Genomic DNA, 25,819 nt, shown 5'->3' with positions numbered 1-25,819 from the left:
AAGGAGATCTCCCTCCCCCAATATATATATACACACACACACACACACACACACACACACACACACACACACATATATGTTAGGTTTTTGCAAGGCAAATGGAGTTAAGTGGCTTGCCCAAGGCCACACAGCTAGGTAATTAATTATTAAGTGTCTGAGATCGGATTTGAACCCAAGTACTCCTGACTCCAGGGCCAGTGCTTTATCCACTTTGCCACCTAGCCACCTCCCCCAATATATTTTTAATCACAAACCAATGGGGAAGATTCATACAAAATATTTTAGTGATTTGTTGTACAACATATTCAAAGATGACATTACCGTCATACTTTCTCTTGTTTTATGAATGGGGATAGATCTCTGTTCATATAAGCCAAACTCTTTTACCCAGACTTCTAGTAATCAAAAGCATAAATTTCTAATATGGCTTGTCAGTTATAGTCACTGGCTGTGGAAAAGACTAGGCTAACTGACCAATAAAGAGACTGAATATGTGACTGGTCTTATTAATGTAATATTCTAATCAAAACTAAGACAAAAATAGATGCAGAGAATAAAGAGAAGCCAGAAAACTCCCCCAACAACCCTACCCTACCTCCAGGAAGCAATTATAAATACCTGAGGTATTCATATATTATATATGTGTATATATATATATATATATATATATATATATATATATATATTTTAAAGTTTCAACTGTTCTAGCTGGTTATGAGCATGGGAATACCATCTGACCAGAACCTTCTGGCCTTTATTGCTGTTCAGTTGTACCTGACTCTTTATGACCCTATTTGGGTTTTTCTTGGCAAAGATACTGCAATGTTTTCCATTTCCTCTGCCAGTTCCTTTTACAGATGAAGAAACAAAGGCAAACAGGTTAAATGACTTGTCCAGGGTCACAGCTAGTAAAAGTCCGAGGCTAGATTTGAACTCGGGAAGATGTCTCCCTGACTCCAGGCACCCTAATTCATTGTTACTTATGTGCCCTTAACCCTAAGACTTACAACCTCCTTACTTCCCTCTCGAGGATCATGTATTTTTTCAGGACTTAAGATGAGCTCCCTTCTTTTCTTTCACAGCTAACTACATATATCTCAAGCACTCTTAAATGTGCATGTACATCCTCTTTACCCCTTTATCTCCTTTACCCCTTCGTTTCAACTATTGCCAATTACTTCAGAAAAACACTTCTCTCTCTCTCTCATTTCATTTGTAAAACTAAAATTGATCCTAATCACGTGTGACAAGTTTAAGAGTGGTAGTGCTACTGATTTACCTTTAGCAAAGAATCAATTAATCAACAGAGCTACCTTTCCTAACTCAGTAGATAGAAAGCCAAAAATGAATGTCCCTGATATTGAGGCAATTACAAACCTATCAAAAAGGGGAAAAAAAGCTGAAAATTTGTAAGTTAAATTAAACAAAGATCTTGTGCTCATCAACCTCTTGAGCCCTCAAAATCATATTGTCTTCGTAATTTCTACATTTTCATCTGCTTTCTCATTCTCCTCTAAATATGCTTTTCCTCAAAACACTAGCATTCAAGATCAATAAAAACTAATTATCTTTTAAATTTTATCATGTGCTATACAATAGTTTTACTATTCTATAAATACACACACATACAGTATTCACATATACATTGTATTCAGTTATAGAATAAATAGGTTGTCAGTGCTGATCTGTAAATAAAATCATCATTTCTAAAATTTTTTTCCAGAAAAAAAACCAACTAAACAAATGGGTTCTGAGTTAAGAAAAAAAAATTAACTGTAATTCTGTGATAAAATTAGTTTTTAAAGCCAGGGATCAACTGTATTTTCCCATAAGGGTAAGAGCTTTGGAAGAAGGGAAAATGAGGGAAAAAAAGATAAATAGGATGTTTCTCCTATTTTAAAATATTTCCTGGGGGGGGGGGGGTGATATTATGACTTCCTTTATAACTCCGAATTTTCTTTATACTTCTCTAAAATTCTCTTGTCCCAATCAAATCTCGTTTCCTTTTTAAAGTTTATAAATGTCTTTTGATTTCTATATTTTGCTCTTTTCCCCATAACACATCACCCTTCCTTTCCTGTCCCATTAACACACACACACACAAAAGATTAGAAAAAAAAACCACCTTAAGATAGTGACTATGCCATAGTGTATGTAACACTGCAAATCCATATACTCCCACCCATTTGCATGAGGAGCTGAAGGCTCATTATGTTTTCCAAGGTCAAAAATGGTCAATTAATCAGAAAACATTTATTTTATATCTGCCTTCAGTGGAAACACAGACTATCTAACCATTATTTCCTAAAGAAACCAGAGAGTTGAAAATGATTAGGAATATAAATTTAAGTTGGAAGGAGGCAATTTAGTTCAATGCCCTGATTTTAAAGACGAGAAAACTGAGGCCCAGAGAGGTCAAATAATTTGCCCACACACACAGGGATACCAGTACTTAGATTTCACACACATTCTACTATATAAAATTGTATTAAGGGATCCCTCAGGCTTCTTTCTCAGTATTTAGTAATTTCAAATCCTTTCCTTTTTCCTTGATGATTTTATCCCCCCCCCCATTATTTTTCTAGCTCTTTTCTCGATCCTGTCTAAGTTTTCCACACCTGTCAAGTCATGAAGCCAATACAGAGTTCTAATAAGAGCCTAACCATTTTGAATATAGTTGGATGATGACCTCATGGCTCTTAAATGTCAATCTGTGCCAGCACATCCTAGTATCATGCTGGTACCCCAATAACAATCTTTCCATGAGTTTTAAGCAAGACCCATCCTCTTTGACCTTTCTGTATCATTTGACACCATCTAACACACACACACACACACACACACACACACACACACACACACAAACACACACTCCCTTTCCTTGATACTCTTAACCAGCTGGCTTCTTATGACACAGCTCTAGAAAGATTCTTTCTCCTCCTCCCTGACAATTCTTTTTTGGTCTCCTTCACTTGGTTCCTCTTCCTCCCCTCCTCCTAAATGTGGGGTGGGGATCCTTTAGGTTCTGTCTCCCTATATTCTTTGCTCATCTCTCCATTCTCTCCTAGGTAATACTGTCTACTCTTGTAGCTTGAATTATTTCATCTAAATCTCTATTTATAGTCCCTGATTGCCACTTTTTGCTGGACATCTCTACCTGGATGTCTTGCTAACATTTAAACTAAATTCATCTCTCCTCCCTCCCCCTCCAAGAAAAAGAAAAGAAACCTCAATTCTCCTTCTAAGTTATTTCTGAAGATGGTATGACCACTCTAACAGCAATGTAGATTCAAAACAGTCTTCTTATATTGTTTCATCTTATCGTCTCTCATATTCAATCAATGGTCAGGTCCTGTCTTTTTGAACACTAATATTTAATTCTTCCTTCTCACTCTTGCTACCACCACAGGATTACTTTCTACTAGGTAGTAAAAGTCTTTTCTATCTGGAATCTATCCTACATTTTATGGCCATATCAAAGCAATCTCCCTAAGGTACAGGTATGATCACATTACTTGTTTGCTTCAGTAGTTTCCCTACTCTCTACAGGATGAGATAAAAACTCTTTATTCTGACACTTAAGGCTTCTTATACACTGGGCTTCAATCTACCCTTTAAAAAAATACTAAATTTTATTTTTTAATTGACGAAATTCTATTTTTTCTCTCATTCCCAGTAACTGGAAAAGAAAGGAAAAGAAAAAACTAAAGCCTTGTAATTAACAAATAGCAGAAATGACAAAAACAAATCCCCACACTGGCAATGTCCAATATGATTTTTTCATTCGAGTTTATCACCTTTCTGTCAAGGAGCAGTTAGTGCATTTCATCATTGGTACCCTGAAAATGTGGTTGGTCATCACTCCAAGCCACCTTTATGATATTATTTCACACTACTGCCCCTTCAAAATTTTTATTTCATCCAAACTGGACTATTAGCCTTTCCTCAATCTCATCTTACCCTTTCCCGTCCCCCAGGAGGCACTCCATTTTTGTTCACCTCATTCCGACTCCTTGACTCTCCAACCCCTTTAACCCCCAAATCTGCAACAATCACCTATATTTTTGCCTACCAAAATCCTTTCTTTCCTTCAATGTGCTTTGCATTGTCTTTCTCCAATATTGCCAGCTAAAGTAATCTCTTCCTCCTAGAATCTCTCATTGCTTCTCTGTTTAACATTTTATTAGTCTTAATTTATTGGTTTTAACTTGTATTATACTCAACAAGATTATAAACTTCTCAAGGCAAGTGTGAGTCGTTTTTTTTTTCCTACCTCTGCAGCTTTCCACACTCAATAGTGACTGATACATGCAATCACAAAATTAGAGCTGCTAGGAACTTCAAGATCAACTAGTTCAACCCTCTCAATTTACAGATGAGAAAACTGAGGCCAGAGAAGTGATGACCAAGTCACAGAGGTTTGCAACAGCTGAACTACGTTCTGGTTCAGGTCCATTTATTACTAACTCTCTGGTGAGTCTCAATGTCTTTTGAAAGACAATGACCCTCAAAAGACAGCATTTGTCAATCAAATGATCCTGGGCAATGGTACATCGTCTAAATGTTTTACCACGGTCTCCTCTATCCTTTCAGTATCAGCTCTAGAGCTCTCAGGACCCAAAGGGTTAGGGTTAGAAGCAGAGAAGGAGGAAAAGTCAGATGGGTTTTTTAAATTTACAGGTTTTTGTCTTTGGCGATAAAAATTGGCTGAGATCCACACCGCATGAAAAACATAACCGTAATGCACCCCCCAAATTCTTAAAGAAATCAGAGTTAATGTCAGTCACCTGTCCCAATCTTTACCTAGAACATGAATCCAATCTACAATATCTAAAAGCATGATCAGACATGTGTATGAGAATATAAAAAATGTTAATTTTTTTTAAAACAGAGAATTCATTTTCAAATATATTCCTGCCTCTTCTCAGATGAAAGGAGACATATTCTGTAACAAATATTTTAAAAAGAAGAGGGGTGGGGAGAAGCTCATCAAAACAGAATGACCATCATTTCTGAAAGTATATACATTATTCCATAGTCAAAGTACCCCTCACTTTTGCAACAAGGGGAGATAATTTTCTTAACTCTATTCTGGGTCACTTGGTCATTATATTTACAAACCTGGGTCATTACAATTATACATAGTTCAGGAGAAATTAAAAATACTGAAAGGTTTAAAAAACCAACAGGTCAAAGCTGAACAGTAATATCTGTGGAAATTTTTTAACTGATATAATTTCCCCTCCCCCAGTAAAAGATAATGGCTCCTGTGTTGATAACTGGATGAAGGGTAAAGATATCTACTTCTATTTCTTTTTCTGTACATCTTGGAAACTAAAAACATTACCATCTACCTAGGGTAGGAGGACCACAAAGGCAACAGAAGTGACAAATGACTATTTGTATACAACCAACCATATACCACAGCCAAGGAAAGGAGACCTGTTCTAAACCCTAGGGGTGGAGTCAGAGATTTAAATCCCATTCTCAGAACACAATGAGAAGAAAACTGAAAAGTCACACTTGACTTTGAGCCTATAGGAGTGAAGAGAATCACTGGCAAGTCCTTCACTTAAGCAACCTGATGTCCGTTACTTCAAGCAGGAGTTCCCTAGGATAGATCTTGTCTAGCATGGGGTTTCTTTCCTCCCCTTTCTCCTTGGGGAAGGGCCTTCCAAAAAAAAGAGGTCAAGGACAATGTTATTTTTGTGAGGTGCTGAGAAAAACCACTCCAGCAAGTGTTCCTTATTGGAAGAGTGGTAGAGTTTGAATGACCATTCTCCCTGGACAACCTCAACTACGCCTTCCTCCCCCAAGTCTGTTCATTTAGTCCATGGACTCAAGTTTTGTGAGGGCCAGGGCTCCAATGCCTTAGGCTGACCTGAGGGAAAATAAAGGGAGGGGCTAAAGTTCAGATTTTTTAAAGTTATAACTGTAAATTCTCATTGATTCAGGATCTGATCAGTTTTCCAACTACATTCCTCCTCCTTTCTTTGAAGCATTTTACCTATCATTAGAATATCCACCATCAGATAGAGATGGGGGTGGTGGTGGTTAGAGGAGGAGTGGAGAATGGGATGGACTCAGGACAAAAAAGAGCTGAAGTTCCAACCGATCTGTCTGACTCTAGTTAAAAGAAGGAAGGATTCAATTACCTGGGACCTCCCCTCTCCCCCAGGGAATGGACATCAGCTTCAGTGGTCTGTAGCTAGAGAATACCAGGAACCCAGTCTACTGGGGATTTGATTCTTAATCATTGCAGGCTGAATTTCACCTCTCTCTCCTCCAAGATAAACAAGCAACATATCCCAATTATAAGCTGATGTATTCCAAGGCAGGGTTCCCTCTTTCCTGCCCAAGCCCCCAAGTCGGTTACTTTTTGGAGGAGAAGCAAAGACCAACCCTCTTCACCCCAGCTTTTGCCCTCACCCCACTGAAGGCCTCATGTCCCTAGCACAATGGCAAGTTCACAAAGGAAGTGAGCCTCGCCAGACTGTGCTAGCAAATTCCCATAAATACTTGGGCCTGGGGTAGCGCTGCTTATGTAAAATGCTTCCCCATTGAGAGATGCTGCTTTATTTACATTCCTCACTACCCATTCATAAAAAGGAGGCCTTTTAAAGTCGGAGCTGTTCGTATAACGCTCCATAAACCCAGCAGCTTCAGCTGGCAGTCTTAGACCCAAGCCTGCTTCTCAACACCAGAGATTTTTTTTTTAAGATTTTTTTCCCCCTCTTAATGGCTCACCTTGCGACTGAGGCATTGAGGCCAGATGCTGCCAGAGCAAGGCCAAATAGAGTAAGAACAAGATAAAATGAAAGGGGAAACATCCACACAAAAATCCTCCCAAGTCTGAGAGAGCAATACTGAAAGGAATGAAAATAAATTGAAAATTCCTTAAGAAGTCCAACTTCGGGGGTAGGGGGTGGGGAGAGAAAACAGGGAGGTAAATAAGGAAGAAGGGTGGAAAGGAGAATGTCAAGAAGGGAGATTCTTATAGATTTTCTCAAACTTCCTTTATAAATGACAACACTTCCTAGTTTTCCATTCTTCCTTCCAGGTGCCAGAGGGTGTAAAGGGGATTTTTTTTTATAAGCTGAAAGTGGAGATGGCAATGGGAATTTTAAAATTTCAGATAAGGGTTAAAAAAAAAAAAGGATTATCTATGTCCCTCGATGAAGCATGTTTCTAGGTCCATGTGGGGAAAATAAGAGTAAGCTATCCAGATATTGCTTTGGATGAATAAAAATTATGCTGATGCCCAGTAAAAAGAAGGGCCACAGAGCAAAGCAGCTTGGAGCTAGGAATGAACCCCAGTTCTAAGCTGTAATACCTCTTCTGAGCTACAGTAGATGAGGAGGAAAGGTGGTGGTTTCTTTGATGGGGGAGTGGGCTTTGTTGCCATGGTAACAAGAAGAGGTATCTTTCCCTTCTGGAAGGAAATGCTAGTCCATTTATCATCAAACTGGGGCACAAAAGGGGAGATGGGGGGAGGAGAGCTGAAGAATGTATTTTTAAGTATCTAGACTCAATGCAGTCAAAGAGTCTTATAGTCCATTCTCTATAGCCGTTAAATGGTGGACAGCAACAGAGTCCCGAATTTGATAGGATTCCTAATTACTTCTTTTCAATTAGCTTTAATTATGGATAGATCTGTTTTCAAAGGACCTCTATCCCAGAGTAGCTGAGACACAGTGCCTTCCCTCTACACTAAACTGGAAAATAAGAATTCACAAAATCTAGGAGGCTCTAGTCTCTCCTCCGAAGTATTTTTCGCCCCTCATTTACACCCAAGACTAAGAAGAGATAAAACACATGGATTCATTTAGCATGGACGACAAGGAAAATTGCATAACGACAGCTAAGTGTGTGGGTGGGGGGAGATGGTCTGGTTGAGTAGGAAGAAAACAGGATTACAACATTTTCAGATCCATCTCTATATGGTGTCATGGGGCCAATTTACTAGACAGAATCACCAAAAGTGCAGAAGACTAATATACAAGAGTCCACAATATCCGAGAATGATAACAGCACAAACTAAAATACCAAAGAAAAATAGCACAGTTAAGGAGATAGCAAAACCTCATTTCCTCCCCCCATCAAATGTCCCAGAATGTCTACCTCCAATGAGGAAAGGTCAGAATCCCTTAAGAGTATACAAAATACTGGGTATTTTGGGTCAAGTGCTTCTCTTTCCAGTCACAATTCAATAGCATTCTTCATTCATTCATTCATGACAAAATTTTTCACTGAATGCCTATGTGTGCTAAGCACTACAAGGTATAATATGAAAAGAGAGTATACAATCCCTATTCTCAAGAAGCTCAGAATCTAACTATGGAGACAAAAACCAAAAAAAATATATGAACGAACCAGAAAACAATATAAAACCAAGTGCTTTACTGTGCAGAAACTCTAGCACCGTGAAGTTCAAAGAAAGGGATAATTGGGAGCTAGGGAATCGCCAGAGAAGGAGGAAGCCATGGCATTTGTTGAGGTAGGGGCAACATTCTCTTAGGGGAGAATTCTCCCCTAAAGTGGTAGAAGACATACTTGTTCAGGGAATATAACAACAGTTAACATTTTATATAGAACTTACTATGATATTGTCTTGTTTGACCCTCATAATAACTCTGGGAGGTAGATACTGTTACCACTCCCCCCATTTTACAGATGAGGAAACTGAGGCAAAAAAAACTTCAATGACTTGCTTAAGGTCACAGGGCTAGTAAGTACCTCGAGGTCAAATTTGAACTCAGGTCTAATTGATGCCAGGCCCAGTGCTGGGTCCACTGCGCCACCTAGCTGCCCCTAGTAGAAGGAAATAATAAAGAGAAAAGGTTGGAAGGTCCTGGAATTTAAAACCGAAAAAAAAAAGACCTCAGAGGTCATCTAGTCCAACCCCATTGCTTACAGATGATACTGAGGTGCAGGCAGAGTTAACTGATCTGATCTGCTTAATGTCACAGAAGAAATAAGCATAAGAGATAGGATATGAACCCAAGACCACTTGTACTAAAGCCTTCCTCTTTACCATGTTGTCTCTGATATAAGACTGGAAAGTGGAAGCTTTGAAATGTCAAGCTAAGAAATTTGGGTTTATATTCTGTAGGCAAGAAAAAGCCATTAAAAGGTTTTGGGGCAGGAAAATGGCTGATCAAAGAGATATTCTGAGGTAACTATTCTGTGTTGTGTAGGGTTCTGGGGAGCAGGCAGGAATAATGAAAGCAGAGAGAATGGAGTAAGATGCTACTGAAAAATCTAGCCATGAGGTGACAAGGGTCTGAACAAGGGTGGCACTCAGAATAAAAAAGGCAGGAACAGACTGACTACACCTTATAAAGGGTAGTGAACAGAACATCTTTGGAAAATTTCATTGGTCAGACTCTCCCCAAAGCTAAATTTCTCTACAACATTGGTTGCATCTGATTTTAGTAATTCCCCTGAAAGACACTCTACCAGGCAAGGAGCAAGGCCATCCCATTTTAAATTCCAGTTATTAGAAGAGATAATCTCTAGCACAGCTAACAAAACAAACGAGTGCCTTGGAATTCGAGTCCCTGGAACCCCATGAGGGCACGAGGACCCTGATTCTCCACCATTCTGGGGTGTTTATGCATTGAAACCCTCTCCGTTTAAGAAGTTGTGTTCTCCAGTCCACCAAATCTCCCTTAATTCGGGCACTCTGAGTTGTTCGTGTTCTGGCCCAGAGGCTCCACCCTCAAGGGGAGATGGTAGTGCAGCCCACACTGCACCACTGGGAAGACTGACAGTTTGAGCATCAGCAGCTTCCCATGAGCTGGGATTAGATCCAACCAACAGCTGGTAGTAGCTCTTACTCAACACTGCCTGAGGTGGGATTTGAACTCAAGTTTTCAACCCATATCCAATACAGACCCTAAGCCTCTCATTCTCCATGTTTCCATCTCTTTCTATTAAGAGAAATGGCAGCTGAAAAGGGAAAAGGACTTCTGGGAGTGTTTACATGACCAGGAAGATAGCTACCGGATTAAAGCCCAGCACTGATGTTGGAGGAGGTGTCTACAATTTAAAAGAACAGAGGGCAATGGCTCCCACCCCACCCCCACTGTCCACAGAGTCCTCTGGTGGTAGTGATGCACTCTTCCCTGCAGGGCACTATGTCCCTCTAGGGCAAGGTTTGGTCCGATAGGGACCCCGTCTCTCTTTTTATGGATTTTTTTATGATGAACCCCCCCCCGAAAAAAATCTCCTGGGGGGCATCTCGAGGTAACGACAACGTGTTAATTCTTTTTTTCCTTTTATCATCAAAATCTGGCCCTGGGCTTTATTAATAACCTCCAAAGTCAAAATGAGAGCATTTTTTTTCACTAACTAGAGAGCATTTTTCATTAAAGGAAGACACTGATGTGGGGCGCTGGAGCTCATTTTGTGAACCCTAATAGAGCTCAGGGTTATAGAAGGGGGGGTGTCAGAAATCTGCCCCAATCCAATTTATGTCCTTCCAATTAACGACAGGAAGTCAATGAGGAGGCTTGTGCTGATTCGTTGGGTCTTTCACCCTTTACCTGAGGTCCTGCGCCCCGATCCCCCACTACACACAGGCCGTTCTCTGTCAGAACCCTTTTTGGGGAGCTGCTCCCCGCTGGGCCCCGTCCCCCGATACCTCCCTCGCCCAGGCTCGGGCTCACCGCCGCCCCCGAGAGCAAAAGGACCTCCAAAAAATGGAGCAGGGCCCCTGTCCGCCGCGGCCCCCCGGCTCCCGGAGCGCCTCCCTCGCCCGCCCCGCCGCCGCAGAGCCCTGCCCGGGGGCCGGCCCGACCATCCCGGGGGCCGCGGCAGCCGCGCCGCGGCTCCTCCTGTTCCCGGAACCCCGGGAGCCCGGGGCCCGCCGCCCCGGCCCCGCGGTCCCCAGGGTCGGCCGGAGCTGTCGGGCCGCGCCACGGGTGGGGGGGCTCCCCGGCCTCGCGCCCCTCTCCGACGCCACCACCTGCGCCCCGCTCTCTGGCGGGCGCCTCCTTTGTCCGGCGCTCCTCGGCCGGCCCCTCCGAGCGGGCTGACCCAGCCCCCCGGGCCGCGGCCCCGCGAAGGTGGCGGGGCGGAAAGGGCAGGGCCGGGCCGGGCCCCGGGGCCCAGGCCCGCTGTCACTTCCACGCGGTTCTGACAACTTCAACGCCCCCGCCCCCCCGGGCCCCGGGCCCCGGGCGCCTCGGGCCCGGCCCCGCGTCCCCTCCCCTTCCCCCGGCCCGGGGCGCCTCGGACCCCGAGCCTCCCGGCTGCACGCCGCGGGCCCCGCCTCCCCCAGGCCCGGCCCCCGCCCCCCCCCCACCGCGGGCCCCCCCGGGGGCAGCGCCTCGGCCGCCCTCCGGGGGGGGGGGGCTGGCGAGGGGGGCGCGGCCGGGCCCCGACTCCGCGGGCGCGGCCCCAGGACGCCCGCCCGGGCCGGGATGCCCTCGGCGGCCCCTCGCCCCACCCCCTCGCCCCCGCCTCCCGGGCGGCCCCCGGGGGCTGTCACCTCGAGGCGCGCCGCGCTCCCCCGATGGCGGGGACCCGCCCGGGCGCCGGGGCTCCCGGGGGAGAGGCGGGCCGCGCGGCGGTCAGCACCTGCTCTGCGTCTGTCCGTCCGTCCTCATCCCCCGAGCGGGGGCGGCGGCGCGCTCGGCTGGGCGAGCGAGGGAAGGCGGGCGGACCGTCCCTGGTCTCGCCTCCCACTCCGCCTCCCTCCTCCCGGCCCCCCGGCCCCCCGGCTCACCCGGCTGGCGGCGCGGACGGCGGGGCCCAGGACGCCCGCAGGCCCCGGTCGGGCTGGAATCCGGCGGCTGGAACCCCCCGGGGGCGCTCAATTCCCGGGCTCCACGCTGCTGCGTCAGCGCCTCCTCCTGGGGGCCGGGGCCGGGCGGGCGGAGCGGGGGCCGCGACCGGGCGGGGCCGTCGGGGGAGCGGGCGGGCCGAGCCGGGGCGGGAGAGCCGCTGGGGCCGTGCAGGCGGGGCGGGCGTCCAGACGGGCGGGCGGCGGGGCCGGGCTCCGGGATCCGCTACGCCGCTCGCGGTTCCCCCACAAACTCCCCGAGAGCGGAGCCTCCGCCGCCCTCCTTCCTGCTTCCTCGTCCGCGGCCAATCGGATTATGGCCCTCCGCCGCCTCCGCCAATGAGCAACGAGCCCTGGGCTGGCCCCCGCCAGCCAATCCCGGCCCTCTGTTCCCCCTCCCCGCCCCGGACCAATCAGAGCCGCCCCCACCGGCCGGCCTGTCCCAACGCAGGGGGCAGCACGAGGCTGCCGGGGGAGGAGGTGCGGGGAGTGGCGGCGGGGGGGGGGGTCGTCTCCAAGGGCCGGATCTCCTCCGCCAGCCCCTCGCACCTCTCTGCTTCCCGGGGCGGGCGGGGGCTCTCACCCCCAGTGGTCCGGCCCCCCCCCCCGTCTGCCGACCCCCAAGACCCTCTCCCCAGAAGCCTGCCCCAGCCCCCCCCGAAAGTCTTACGTAGCGCCCCCTCTCCCCGCTAGCGTCCCCCGCCCCCCACCCTCCATCTCCCGCCCTCCCGCCCAGCCACCCATCCAGGGGAACTGCGGGAGGCGCGGACACACCCCACCCTCGCAGGCGCCTTCTGCCCGAGGTTGAGCTGGAGGGAGCCCAGCAAGCAGCGGAGCGCGCTCGGACGCCCCCTTCTGCACCAGAGACCCCAGACCCCAGGGACGGGAGCCCCCCGCTGCCTCACCCTTCCATCGTCCCCTAGCACAAGTCCCCTCTCCCTCGCAGTGAGGTCAGCCCCTGGCCACGCCGCTCCCCCTCCCCCTTTGGAGCTCCCCCCCATCTTCTGCTCCCGACCCCTCCCCGCCGGCCCTCTCCCTCCCAGATCCCGATTCTCCCCTTTCCGATGCTTTTTTCCCCTGCTCAGCGTTCACCTATTTCCATCTCACAGCCGAGGCAACTGTGCGTTCCCCGACACCACCCCCATCCCACCCCCACCCGCCGTCAGCCCACCGGGGGAGTCGTCGCGAGGGCCGAGGGCAGGGGCCGGGCGGCGTGACCGCCTCGGCGGGGCTACCTCCGAGTCCCCGAGCCAAGATGCAGCGATTTTGGCAGGTGGGAGTCGGAGCTGTGTAGACACATTCCTGGCTCCCCTCCCCCTCAGACACAGACACGTCCCCAGGAGCCTGAGCATGACTAGTCAGCCCGGTGGGCACGGGAGCCAGGGCCGGGCTCGGCACGGCCGAGGTCTCTAACCCCCAACCCCCGCTCTTACCCAGATCCGGCGAGGAGGGCAGCCTAGATCCACTGACTGTCTGAGAAGACCCGGGTCTGGGAGCAATATGCGCTGGGCCCCAGGCATGGGAGGGAGCAACACCCGAAGAGAACTCGGTCAGGAGAAACCAAGCCTCCTAGTAACCTAAGCAACCCTCCCGAGGGCTGCGGGGATCACAGGAGCACAGATTTGGAGCTGGGAGGACTCTTAAAGACCCAATCCCCTCCTTTTTTCAGCCGAGGAAACTGAGGCCCAGAAAACTCACACAGGGGAGGACGCAGAAATAGGTATTTTGAGCCCACGTACAAAGTGCTTTTTTGGCTCTGAAAAGGACCTTAGAGGTCATCCAATTGAATCCCCTTCATTTTTACAATTAAGGAAATTGAAGTGAAGAGAAGGATTTGTGCAAGGTCATGCAGGCAATGAAAGGGGGGGGGGGGATTGGAACCCAGGTCCTCTTGGCCACAAATTCTGTGCCTTTCCTTTCGTTCTTCTTCCTGCCTTTCCTAAGACCCCAAAGTGGCTCCCAAACGACCGGAGCAGCCCCCTCTTCCCAGCCTCCCCCCCACCCCCACCATCTTCTGGAGCCCAGGTTGGGGTCCTGGCCATCCCCAGCCCTACTGGTTTAAAGAGGGGGAAGTGTATGGTTGGAGAAATAAGGGTAGCGTTAGAGATCTCTGAGAGGATCCAGAACTATTCTTAATCCCTTAGCCTTTGCGATCCTCTCAGGAGCACTTCTAAGTGACAACTGAGCCCCTCCCCCAAACCGTGTATAGAAATACACCCCCCCCCCCACCTCCACAAAGCAAACTAAGGCATTTCTCCCTTTCCTCACTATTTGTCCCTCAGGGCGAGGTCCCCAATTGAGTCCTCCTCTGAAGCAGAGGCAGCTTCCTTAACACTTGCTGAGCTACAGGCTGTGCCTACTCCCCTGCCCCTCCCTCGTTCCCATCCCAGGGGACTGGGGAGGAGGCTGATAACCCCAGTCCTGCCCCCACCCAGGAAGGGATTCTTGGTGAAGGAACAGCAGTAGTCACCACAGCCTTGTGCCCCTGCGCCTTTAACTGAACCGGGAGAGAAGGGAAGGGAAAATTCGGAGACACACAGGCTCCCTGTCAGCAGCTGCTCCCACTTGGGAGGGGGCGGGGGAGGGGAAGGGATCTGAAATGAGGTATGGACTAGAGGGGCTTGGTGTCTGAATGCTCAGTCTTTGCTGCAGGAAGGCCAGGTTATTCGCTCGCAATGGTGGCAGGGGCTAGGTGGGAGAGAACCCCCCCCCCCTTCCTATGTCGGACAGTTAAAGTTTCAATGCCCCCTCTCTGAGGCATATAGAAAGAGAAGAAATATAGACCCCCCCCGGGGGGTCGTTTGGGGAGCCAAGGGGGGGGGCACGGCGATCCACACCAGATTGTGTCTAAGAATATCTCCTGGAGGAAGCTGCCCCCCACTGCCCTGATGGAGATGGTGACCCTTCAAACTCACTGGACCAGGCTTCGTGTGATGAAGAACAGATTTGAACCTTAGTCTTCACAGGAGACCCAGGGCATTCCACCTACAGAAGTGACTCTGACCCTTCCCCCCCCCCCAGCCTTAATGGCCTAAAACCTGGAAGCCAGAGGAACTATTAAAAAAAAGCACCTGTTATTCCCCCCCAGCAATTGCTCCCCCCAAATGTCTGTGCCACCTTTTTCCCCCCTAGGTTTTTGCAAGACAAACGGGGTTAAGTGTCTTGCCCAAGACCACACAGCTAGGTTGTACCACCCTTTTCAAACAGGACACCTCTATCGCTATCCTTGTTCACTGTAGGAAATGAGACCCTTCTTTCCTCTCCTTCTCTTTCCTTTGTCCCTAAACGAAGCTTCTGGAAACTGTCTTCTAGGACGATGAAGGTATCCATAGAGCAGAAACTTGGATCTAAAATTCAGTAGCCCCCTCCTCAAGGCCTTCTTCCTTCGCTCCCTGAGTCCCTCAGCCTCAGGGGTCCTTGTAGATCCTCCATCCATCCCAAAGCTAGCTCCCTTTAGAGTTCAGACTGCCCCCAATCCATAAGCACCTATGATGTGCCGAGTCCCGTGGCAGGATCTCAGGATGAAAAGACAAAAAAGAAGCAGTTCCTGCCCTCAGGGAGCTTACATTCTATTGCGGAGAAAGACGTGTGTACACAACAACATGCTAAATAAATGCGGGGGGATATTCTGGTGGGATTCACCAGGTGTAGGGGCGGAGGGATCCGGAAAACCCTCCTGTGGGAGGCAACATTTGAGCTGAGTTTTGAAGGAAACTAGGGATTCGGAGAGGAAGAAGAGAGGAAGAAAGACATTCCGTGCACGAGGGACGGCATGTACAAAAGAAGCAGTGACTAAGGATGGAATTGGCTGGACCATGGGGTGCATGCCGGGGAGGGATTCTTGGCTCCAATCCCCTCTCCCCGGCCCGAGCCCCCAAGACCAAAGCAGAGAGGGACTTGAGGGGCTGTCAGAAGGGAAAACTGGTCCCCGGGAGGTTTCCCTGGGGGTTAACTGCCCCACCCCCCCTCCCCTAGGTTGGATTCTCTGTGGGCTCCAGGGTGGGATAAAGAGTCCTCCCAGCATTCCTCTCCCTGCCAACGAGAAGGGCTAGGAGAGCAGAGAAGGGAAGATGCAGAAAGGAAAAAACATGGAGTGCTGGGGGAACACAGTGAACACCCCTCCCCCGCCCCTCCCAACCCAACTGGCAGCCAGAAGAGACAGGCTGCTCTGCGTGCAGCCTATGGGAGAGGCAGGTCCGGCAGGCACCTCCCCCAGCTGCTCCCTGGCAGGGAGTCGCTGGTGGGTGCCCACGGAGCCGTGTGCGTGTGTGTGTGTGTGCGTGTGTGTGCGTGTGTGCGCGCGCGCGCGTGTGTGGAGGGGTGAGACCGTGACACACACACGCACACGAGGGGAGAGACCTGCCCCAATCCTCCTCTCCCACCCACACCTGAAGCCCACCCAGGGCCGCGGCTGCTCCTTCCCTACTATCCCCCCGCAGGCTGCACCAGGAGGGGTGGTCCCACACCCCCAAGGTCAAAGCCTGGAACCCCGGCAAATCCCGGGGGGGTTCCTGAGCAGAAGCAGCGTCCTGGTGGGGAGACAGGGTGGCAGGGTGAGGCGGCTACGTGTCTCCCTCTGGGGGGATTTGCTAAACAAGGGGCTCTAACACCTTAGTCCTCTCCCCTAACTCTCTTCAAAGAAAAGCCCTAAGGGCGGGTAGAGTAGGAAAGCTGGATTTTTTTTTTTTTATAGCCCTTATGGCTCTGACCCCTCCCTCTTAAAGGGGTTGGATCCCCCCCCCTTAAAGGGATCTCCGGAAATTATTTGCCCCCGTGTAGGTAAACCATTTAAATGCTGAAAGCTGAGATCCAGCTGCTCAGCCTGGTGGCCACCTGCCCCGGGAAGGGGGGGCCGAGGTGCTCAGGAGACCTAGGAACCCTGGAACTAGAGAAAGCAGGACCCCTCTAAAGAGAACTTTGAGTCCAAGGCCCTCCTGACAGAAAGCAGTGACTCCCCAGTGCAAGGAGACCCCCCTTTTTTAAGCTTTTAGGGGGATGGGGGGGCAGTGAGAAAGGTGGGGACGAGGGGGTGGGTTGGGATAGGACCAGCCTGGCTGGGTCACTCCTGAAGATAGAAGGAATTGCTGCGGGCCAAGGCAGGGCTACACCCAGCTCCCGTTTTGGGGGAACACATGTCCATTTGCCACCGTGTCCAAAACCCCCATCTGTCCAGCACCAGCCTCCAGATTGCTGGCCGGGAGAAGAATCTTTGCAGACTGTGTCTCCCTGTAGAAGCTGCTCCCCCTTCCCCTCCCCCCGCTGCCTGGTGCCCCAGGCCCTCATCTTTTGGGGATCTCTTTCCCACCCTTCATCCCTGCCCCTACTGTGCTGGTTCATGGCTTCAGCCTCTTACCCTCTCCTCCCTTTCCATCCTCGGGTATCCCCTGACTTCCCATCCCCCCACAGATCTACATCCCCCTTCCCCCCCAGGACTGCCAGAGACGTTGGCAAGAAATTGCTGGGAGGGGGTGGGGGATGGGCACGCTGCAGCTCCAGCATCCCCTCTCTCCTGCCTGTTCTCTACTTCATCTTTACCTTGTCTCTATAGCTGGAGTTGGGGGTTGGTGCAAGATAATATAGGGGAGGGGGAGGGGTGAAGGTCCGAAGGCCACCCCATCCCTAAGACAGGGAGAGAGGGGCAGAGACAGACTCGCTCACCCCTACCTCGTCCTCCCCAAGGGCTGGGAGAGTCTTTGGGGGAGGATTTCCGTAGCCTTTAGAAGCTGCCCAGGGCTCTTGTGGCCCTTCCTAACCCGTGTCATTTCCTCAGCAAGAGAGGACTCCCCGTTGCAAGCCTCCCCCACTTTTCCCGACCCACTGGGAACCTGGGCTCCGGAGTTCTTTGACTCGGGACTCCAGCTCAGCCTTTCCCCCCCTCTTGAGGTTTCATCTTCTCTAGAGAGTCACAGACGACGTTTGTCTTGAGGAGAGAGGGGTGCTACTAAGGGTCTACACCTAATCTAGAGAGTCACAGACGACGTTTGTCTTGAGGAGAGAGGGGTGCTACTAAGGGTCTACACCTAAGCACCTGAAAGAACCAGGAGGTAAGTGGTTGAAGAGTCGGGACCCATTACACTTTCTCCAACTCCTGCTGTCTCGAAGAGAGGAACCCAGTAGCCTTCAGTGGCTTCAAGGTCTCATAGATACCCTTCTCTCTTCCCCCATTCTCTAAAGCAGGATCCTTAACCAGTGGTCTGTGGATAGAGAGATTTCAGAGGGTCCTTGAACCTGGAGGGGAGAAAATGACGTCTTTATTTTTCACTAACCTCAAACTGAAATTTAGCATTTCCTTTGATTTTGAATGTGGTCAGCAAACATTATTTTGAGAAGGGAAGTTCATAGGTATTCCTAGACTGACAGAACAGTTCACACACACCCGTTAGACACCCCTGCTCCTCAGGACGAAATTAAGTCAAAAACACCTGGAAACATTCTCCTCTTTCTTCCCTCTCTCTCCCTGTTGGAAAGGTTGGTCCAAAATGATCACTCCTTTGTGGAAACAGTATGAACCCTCATAATCTTTCCCAAACTCCTATCCCTCCAACAAACTAACTCTCTCTAGAATCTGGATCTTCTTTCAGCTCTCCATTTTTTCTAAATCACTGCTTTCCCCTTCCATTGGTCCCTGACCATTCCCCAGTGTTGCTACCAGAAGAGGCACCTTCAAGAAAATAAAGTCTGAATGAGAAAGAACTTGATCAAAAAAAAATAAAATATAATTCCATGGCCTCTTGATTCTATTCAACTTTTATCCCTTCACTTTCCCATTCTCCTTCAGGAGTTGTGATTAGGTACCATGGCTTAAAATATGGGAATGATGGGCTTCTGGCCAGGGAAGGAGTACATCTAACAAGGCCTGGTTAAAAAAAAGTATATATACATACAAATATCTGTGTATGTATGTATATAATATATATATATGTTATTATATATATATATATATATATTAGCTTCAAACTAGAAAGGAAGTCAGAGAAAATTTCTAGCATATGTCCTCCCTATATGATATAATAGATAAATAGTATCTACAGTGTAGGAAGAACCAGCAGTAAAGACAACCAGGAATTTACAGGTGGCAAGAAAAGAGTCAAGGCTTCAGGTGTCCATACACAAATTCACAAAATATGGAGCAAAACGCAAAGAATTGGAGCACCTAATGCCAGGAGGCAAATTCTGCCTCTTAGGTGTCATTAGGTCTTCGTATGGAGGTAGTGGTAGAAAGCTTCTGTGGAGCTCACTCTCTCTACACAAAGCAGGACAACTGAGATAATTTCTTGACTTGCCTTAATGATTGTTTCAGTTTTTTTCAAAAGGCAGAAGAAGCAATGAGGGGAAGTATTATTCAGGAGCTGATTCTCACCAATGAGGAGGAACTGGATGCTGGGTGGAAATGATGAAAACCTTGGGGGAAGTGACCACTTCATTTTAGAGTCTGTGTTAGAGAAGGAGAAGAAAGGACAGACTGGCATGAATCCTAGATTTTTGGAGAGCAGATTTCAAAGGATTTCAGTAAAGGATAGGAACAGTCCCATGGCCTTTATGGGGAAGTCAACTTAGGAAAGTTTCAAGAATTGAAATTTTGATGACAGGTAGAGAAACATTCTGCAGAGAAGGAAAAAGGGAAGTTGATGGAAAAGACTGTAGTAAATAAAAAGGAATTTATTTTTAAAATATATATGCTGTGATTGAACATGTACAACCTATTTCAAATTACTGGGAGGGAGGAGAAGAGGGAGCAAGGGAGAAAGAGAAAATTTGGAACTCAATTTTAAAAAAAATTAATATTAAAATTATCTTAACACATATTGAAGAAAATAAAATATTGAAATGCATATGCAGAAAATAGAAACAAGAGCAATAAACAGTACAAAAAAACAACAATTCTTTTAAGAATGATGTCAGACCCGATCACTACTTTAATGTACTGTTGATGAAGTGTGCCTCCTTGTTCTCAGTGGAGAGGTAATGGACTTTAGGGAATAGGGAAAGGAATTTAGGAATAAGGACTGTTATCAGATAGAACTAATTCCTGAATTTATTTTGCTTGCATTGGGCCTGGAGTCAAGAAAACTTTTCTCTCTAAGATACTTACTAGCTCAGACATTTATTAGCTGTGTGACTCTGAGCAAGTTATTTAGCCCCATTTGCCTCAATTTCCTCATTTGTAAAATGAATTTGGAGAAGGAAATAAGCAGACCCTTCAGTGTCTTTGTCAAGAAAACCTCAAAAGGGGTCCTGAGAAGGTGGACACAACTGAAAAATGACTAAACAACAAGAACAACAATAGTTCTTTGACTCAAGTTAGAGTTCTCAGGGTTAGGAGAATCGCTGGAAAATAGTAGTAATGGGGTTTTTTTAAAAAAAACATCAATAAAACATTTATTTGATGAAAAAAGAATGGTGTCAGGAGCTCTAATGCTTAAGATGGTCTGAGGTTGTTGAGGAAAACAAGATAACTACAAGGAGTTTTTTTATGTTGAGGAGGAGTGGAGAATCAAAGAAGAGAGGGGATCAATGATCAGGGTGGATAGAAAGACATCAGCCAACAGAGGGTAAAGAGAGGTACTCAATATTTGTTTTATGTCTGTTTTTCTGCCAAGAAGAATAGTTTTTTAGCTGAAAATAACAGAGCAAAAATGGCCACTAGAGATAAGGGAAGATATAAGATAAGAAGAGAGGCATGGTAGAGTGGAAATAGTATTGGGTTTGGAGAAAGAAGACCTAGATTCGAATGATTTTTCTGCTACTGACTACCTGTATGATCTTGGGCAAATCAAGAATCTTCTCTGAGTCTTGGATTCCTCATTTGTAAAATGAGAGAACTCGATCTAATAATCTCTGAGGTACCTTCCAGTTCAAAAATCTCTGATCCTAATCTCCTATTTGAGATTGTAAGGATCTACCTCTCTGACATTGAGGAATTCAAGTCACTGGGCCTAGATGAGCTATGTCCCCAGGCTAGTGAGAGAATTGATAAATATGATAGCTGAGCCACTTCCAAAGATTTTTGAAAGAAAATGAGGCATGGAAGAGATTCAGTGAGATGGAAGAAAAGCCTAGTGTATGTCATTTTTTTTTAAAGGGAGAAATTAAATTTTACCAACAATAGTTGGTTTAAACACCTACTATGTGACACTAAAGATAGGGGAAAAAAGACAAAGACAGTCCCTGTCCTCAAGGAGTTCAAGCAAATGATTGTCTGTGTATGTTTGTGTGTGTGTGTGTGTGTAGAAAAACATGCAAACTGCATACAGATAAGAAATACATACAGCAAATTGCAAGTAACTAAAAAAGAGGAAGGCAACTAGAATTAAGAGGGATCACGGAAGGTTTCCTATAGAATTTTTGCTGGGCAATGGGATTCATTTCTATTCCTGATAGAATTCCAGAACTTATTATTAATGGATGATGGGTGAACATATAGAAAAATAAATAATGATCACAAAATAAATGTAGTAAATTTCATGAGAAACAGGTCTTGTCAGACTAACCTCATTTCCTAGTTGGTGCAGTGGCTAGAGAACTAAGCTTGGAGTCCAGAGGATCTAAGATCAAAAATCCTATCTCAGGCACTTAAAAGCTAGATGATTCTGGGCAAGCCACTCTCCTTCAGCCTCAGTGTCCTCTTCTGTAAAACAGGGATAATAATGTCCCTACCTTACAGGTCTGTCATTGAGGATCAAATGAAATAACATATGCAAAGAACTTTGTAAAATTTAAGAGTGCTATACCAACACTAGCTATTTTTTTTTTTTGGACAAGATTACTAAAAGCATTTGACAATCTTTCTTCCAAGAAGAGATGTGGGTTAGGTAATGGTACCTTTAGAAGGAGTCAAAAGTGGTCCATAGCAAGAGTCAAAGACTAGTTATCAGCTCAATGTCATCTTAGAAGATTTCTAATGAAATTGGAGTCCCTCTTCTCCCCCCTCCCCCGGGGACCAGTGCTCTACTCTGAGCTGTTTAATATTTTTATCAATGACTTGAATAAAGGGACAGATGGTGGACTTATCAAATTTCAGATAACATAAATCTAGAAGCAATAGCTAACATATTAGATGACAGAGCCAGAATCCAAACATATCTCAAGAGATTGGGTCAAATTTAACATGAAGAAACTGAGCAAGTGTAAATGTAAAAATCTTACAGTTGGGCTCAAAAAATCATGTTCCCAAATACAGGATCATGGAGGTACAGTTAAATAGCAGTTCATCTAGTAAATATCTGGTACTTTTTAGTGGATTGGAAACTTTATATGAGTCAACAGTATGGTAAAATAGTTGCTTCCTCATCCCACATACCAAAGTTAATGTGATCTTAGGTTTACATTGAAAGCCTTACCATCCAGGACTAGGTAGGTGAGAGTCTATTTTCGTTCTTCTCTAAGTCAGATGAAACTTTAAAAGAGAGAATATGCCAGTTGTTTTTGACTATTTGAATGACTATCACACCATCATGTTAAAGGAAAGATTAGGCTTATTCTGCCTGGCACAAGAAGGCAGATACAAGGAGTGTTTGGGAGAAAGTTCTAAAGAGGTAGATTTGGGCTCTATATTAGAGGTATCCAAAAATTGAAAAGTTACTTCAAAATGTATTGGGCCCCCCCTTAGTTGATATCCTCAAGCAGACTGGATGACCACATTTCAGGTGTATTATAGAGAAGATTCTTGAGATTCTGAGATTATATGATTTGATGAGATTCCTTAGGACTGAGTTTGTTTAATTCATGCCTTTAGGGACTAGAGGGATATGTGTGTAAGTGAGGACAGTGTTGCTTGGTAATCCTTGGTTAAATACATTTTAGTGGGGTGAAGGATATATCCACTTCACTTTTTTTTCAGAGTTGATAAACATTTATTAATCATCTATGGTGTGCCAGGCACTGGCACAGCTTGTGGAATAGAAGAAAGAGGAGTGTTTTCTGGAGTTTTCCCTGATGCAAACAAAATATTAGCTTTGTGACCTGGGACAATCTCCTTAACTTTCCTGAGTCAAATCTGTAAAATGAGGGAATTGATGGCCTCTGAGGTCTCTTCTAATACTAGATCTATGATCTGGTGATAGATTCTTTGAGGTACTCATTTTTTGACCTTCCAAAGAGGGAATATCCTCAAGAACTAGTTCAATTTTTTGTTGTTGAATCATTTTTCAGTCATGCCTGACTTTGGAGTTTTCTTGGCAAAGATACTAGAGTGGTTTGCCATTTTTTTCTCCAGCTCATTTTTCACAAATGAAGAAACTGAGGTAAACATGGTTAAATGACTTCTTCGGGGTTATACAGTCTGAGGCCTGATTTGAATTCATGAACATGAATCATCCTGATTCCAAGCCCAGTGTTTCTATACACTAGCTGCCAATAGAATGACATCAATTAACCAGTACTCTGTTTTACCTCTTAAGGCTCTCAACAATCAGGATCCACCTTTTATTTCCCAAATTTTCTTTCATAGTCTATCTCATCTTCTGACCCATCCTCCTAAACAGGTCATGTACTCCTCCCCAACCTCAAGATTTTGGTTATGCCTTCCCTTTTAGATACATGTCTCTAAATCCTACCCATCCTTCAAACTCAAGTTTGACTTTCTCTGAGTTGTTACAACCCTTCATGCCCATGCCACAGAAAGCAATAATTATTTCAAGTCTTTTTTGTGGTGGTTGAATATTCTCCTCCTTGTTTAGATCACCATCAACCCAACTAGGATGGGAAGGAGATCATTACTTGGGGTCTGTGAATATGGAAAAGACTTATATTATCTCCAGGAAAAAATTAAAGTCAAGAAACTGCCAGTCTTCCAAACTGTCAGTTTTAGGAAAAGGGACAAAAGGGACAAGTTTTAAAAGAAAGGGATGGGGCAGCTAGGTGGCACAGTGGATAGAGCACCAGCCCTGGAATCAGGAGTACCTGAGTTCAAATCTGACCTCAGACTTAACCCCACTTGCCTTGTAAAAACCTAAAAACAAACAAAAAGAGGGAAGGGAGGAAAATACAAAGAGACAAATGAGCCATTTTTAGATTATGAAAATTTTATTGCATATTTATTTAGCACCTGAGATCTGAGCACCTTGCTCATTTTTAGACTAAGTTACTCTTTGCTCAAAAATCTTCATTGGATCCCCATTGTCCTTTAAAGTCAATTTCAAGTAACTTTACCTGGCTTTTGATGCCTTCTAAAATCTGGAGCTACCTCACAACTCTCCCTCTAGGCACCTCATGCTCCTACTAAATTGAACTTCTCTCTTCCATACTCAGACACTGTATTGATGTGTCTTGGTGCCTTTACTCTGGCTGATCTCTATGCTTGGAATATGGGGGAGTGTCCCTAATTTCTCCTTACTTATTGAGTCTGTCAAGTCCAGATCATGAAGCCTTTCCCAATTCCTCCTGGCACCAGTCAATGACAACCTCACCCAATGGATCTCTCTCATGTCTTTTTACCATTTAATGCTTGTAAGAATTTCAAATTATGAGCATTTGTATTTGTATCTAATCTCTCTGTAAACCACATTGGAACAAAGATCTTGTCTTCTCTTCTACAAGTCTATCATGGGGATTCTCTCTGTACATAATGGACACCTAGTAATTGTTTGTTTAAAAAGTAAAGAATTGTATTTTTTCTCTATTCTGTGGAGATAGTTTGGTGGCAGGTAAAGAATACTTAGCTTGGAATAAGGAGAGATCTGGGTTCAAAGATTGGTTGCAATATCACTGAGTTTGAGGTTCCCTCTCTACAAAATCATCAAAGAAACACACAAGCCCTTGGGCTTGTCCCTAAGCAAGAAGTCCCTCTACCACACACCCAGTAAGGTTGGGCGGGGAGGGGGGGAGGCTGGATGACTGGTTGAACGTTTTTCCTTCCATCAAGTCTAAATCTACATCTCGGCAATTTCTATTTGTTCCTAGGGACCAGAAAGAGCAAGCCTAGTCCTTATTACACACAAAAGTCATTCACATGACTTTGGAGGTAGTTTTCAGGACTCCTGAAGACTTCTTTTTTCCATGCTAAACATCTCCAGATCCTAATTGATTGTTCTATGATATAATATTGCTATCACCTTTCTCTGGATACTTTCCAGCTTATTTTTGGTTTCCCTATTAAATGGCTACACAACACTTCAAATGTGATCTGATCAGGCCAGAAAATAGCAGATTTATCACCTCCCATGAAGACTTTCTGGACACTACATCTTTCTTAATGTAGCCTATAATGGAACTGGCAGCTAGGTGGCGCAGTGGAAAGATCACTGGGCCTTGAATTGGGAAGACGCATCCTCCTGGGTACAAATCTGACCTCAAGATACTTGCTAACTGTGTGACCCTGGGCAAGTCACTTAATCCATTTGCCTCAGTTTCCTCATCTGCAGAATGAACCAAAGTAGGAAATGGCCAACCACTCTAGTATATTTCCCAAGAAAACCCTGCGTTCACAAAAAGTCAGACAACTGAAATGACTCAACAACACAAAACAGAATTAGATTTTTGGTTGGCTATACATACACATATACACACAAAACAGACCGGAATTTTTTGTAAAAAATATTTTTTTTTTTAGGATTTTGCAAGACAAATGGGGTTAAGTGGCTTGCCCAAGGCCACACAGCTAGGTGATTATTAAGTGTCTGAGGCTGGATTTGAACTCAGGTACTCCTGACTCCAGGGCCTGTGCCCTATCCATTGCACCACCTAGCTGCCCCTAGTCACCATATCTTTATAAAAACTAAGTCATGTCAGACTCACCTTATTTGCTTTTTTTGGACAGAGTTATTAAATTATGAGATCAAGGAATACCATAGATATTGTATACTTAGCTTTTAACTCTAGCCAAACTGAATTACTTGCCATCTGGGCCACTGGACTTTACCATCTGCCCTGCAGTCAAACCCTATTATATTTTTTTCCTCTCTATTAGAATGTGATTTCCTTGAAGGTATTTCCAGAACTAGGCATAGTACTTCCTATATAGTAAGCACAAAATAAATGCTTTTAAAAATTCTTTTATTTTTATTGAAGCATTCGATTAAATGTCTCATAATG

General features: G+C 46.0%; 1 protein-coding gene across 2 annotated transcripts in view; it reads right to left on the bottom strand.

Moving 5' to 3' along the window:
• The window catches only part of BAHD1 (bromo adjacent homology domain containing 1), a 30,914-nt gene extending 18,848 nt beyond the window's left edge, over positions 1-12,066 (bottom strand). The window contains exon 1 of one of the 2 annotated variants that reach the window (XM_074235104.1): positions 11,732-12,066. The gene's annotated coding sequence lies outside the window, so the exon portion shown is untranslated. The remainder of the gene's footprint in view (positions 1-11,731) is intronic. The other variant, XM_074235105.1, reaches the window with a different exon arrangement.
• Positions 12,067-25,819: the final 13,753 nt, after the last annotated feature.

The sequence above is a fragment of the Macrotis lagotis genome, chromosome 4 (genome assembly GCF_037893015.1).
Source record: "Macrotis lagotis isolate mMagLag1 chromosome 4, bilby.v1.9.chrom.fasta, whole genome shotgun sequence".
NCBI classification, from domain to species: Eukaryota; Metazoa; Chordata; class Mammalia; order Peramelemorphia; family Peramelidae; genus Macrotis; species Macrotis lagotis.
The sequence above is the reverse complement of the archived record's forward strand: the minus strand, read 5'-3'. Positions and strand labels throughout refer to the sequence as shown.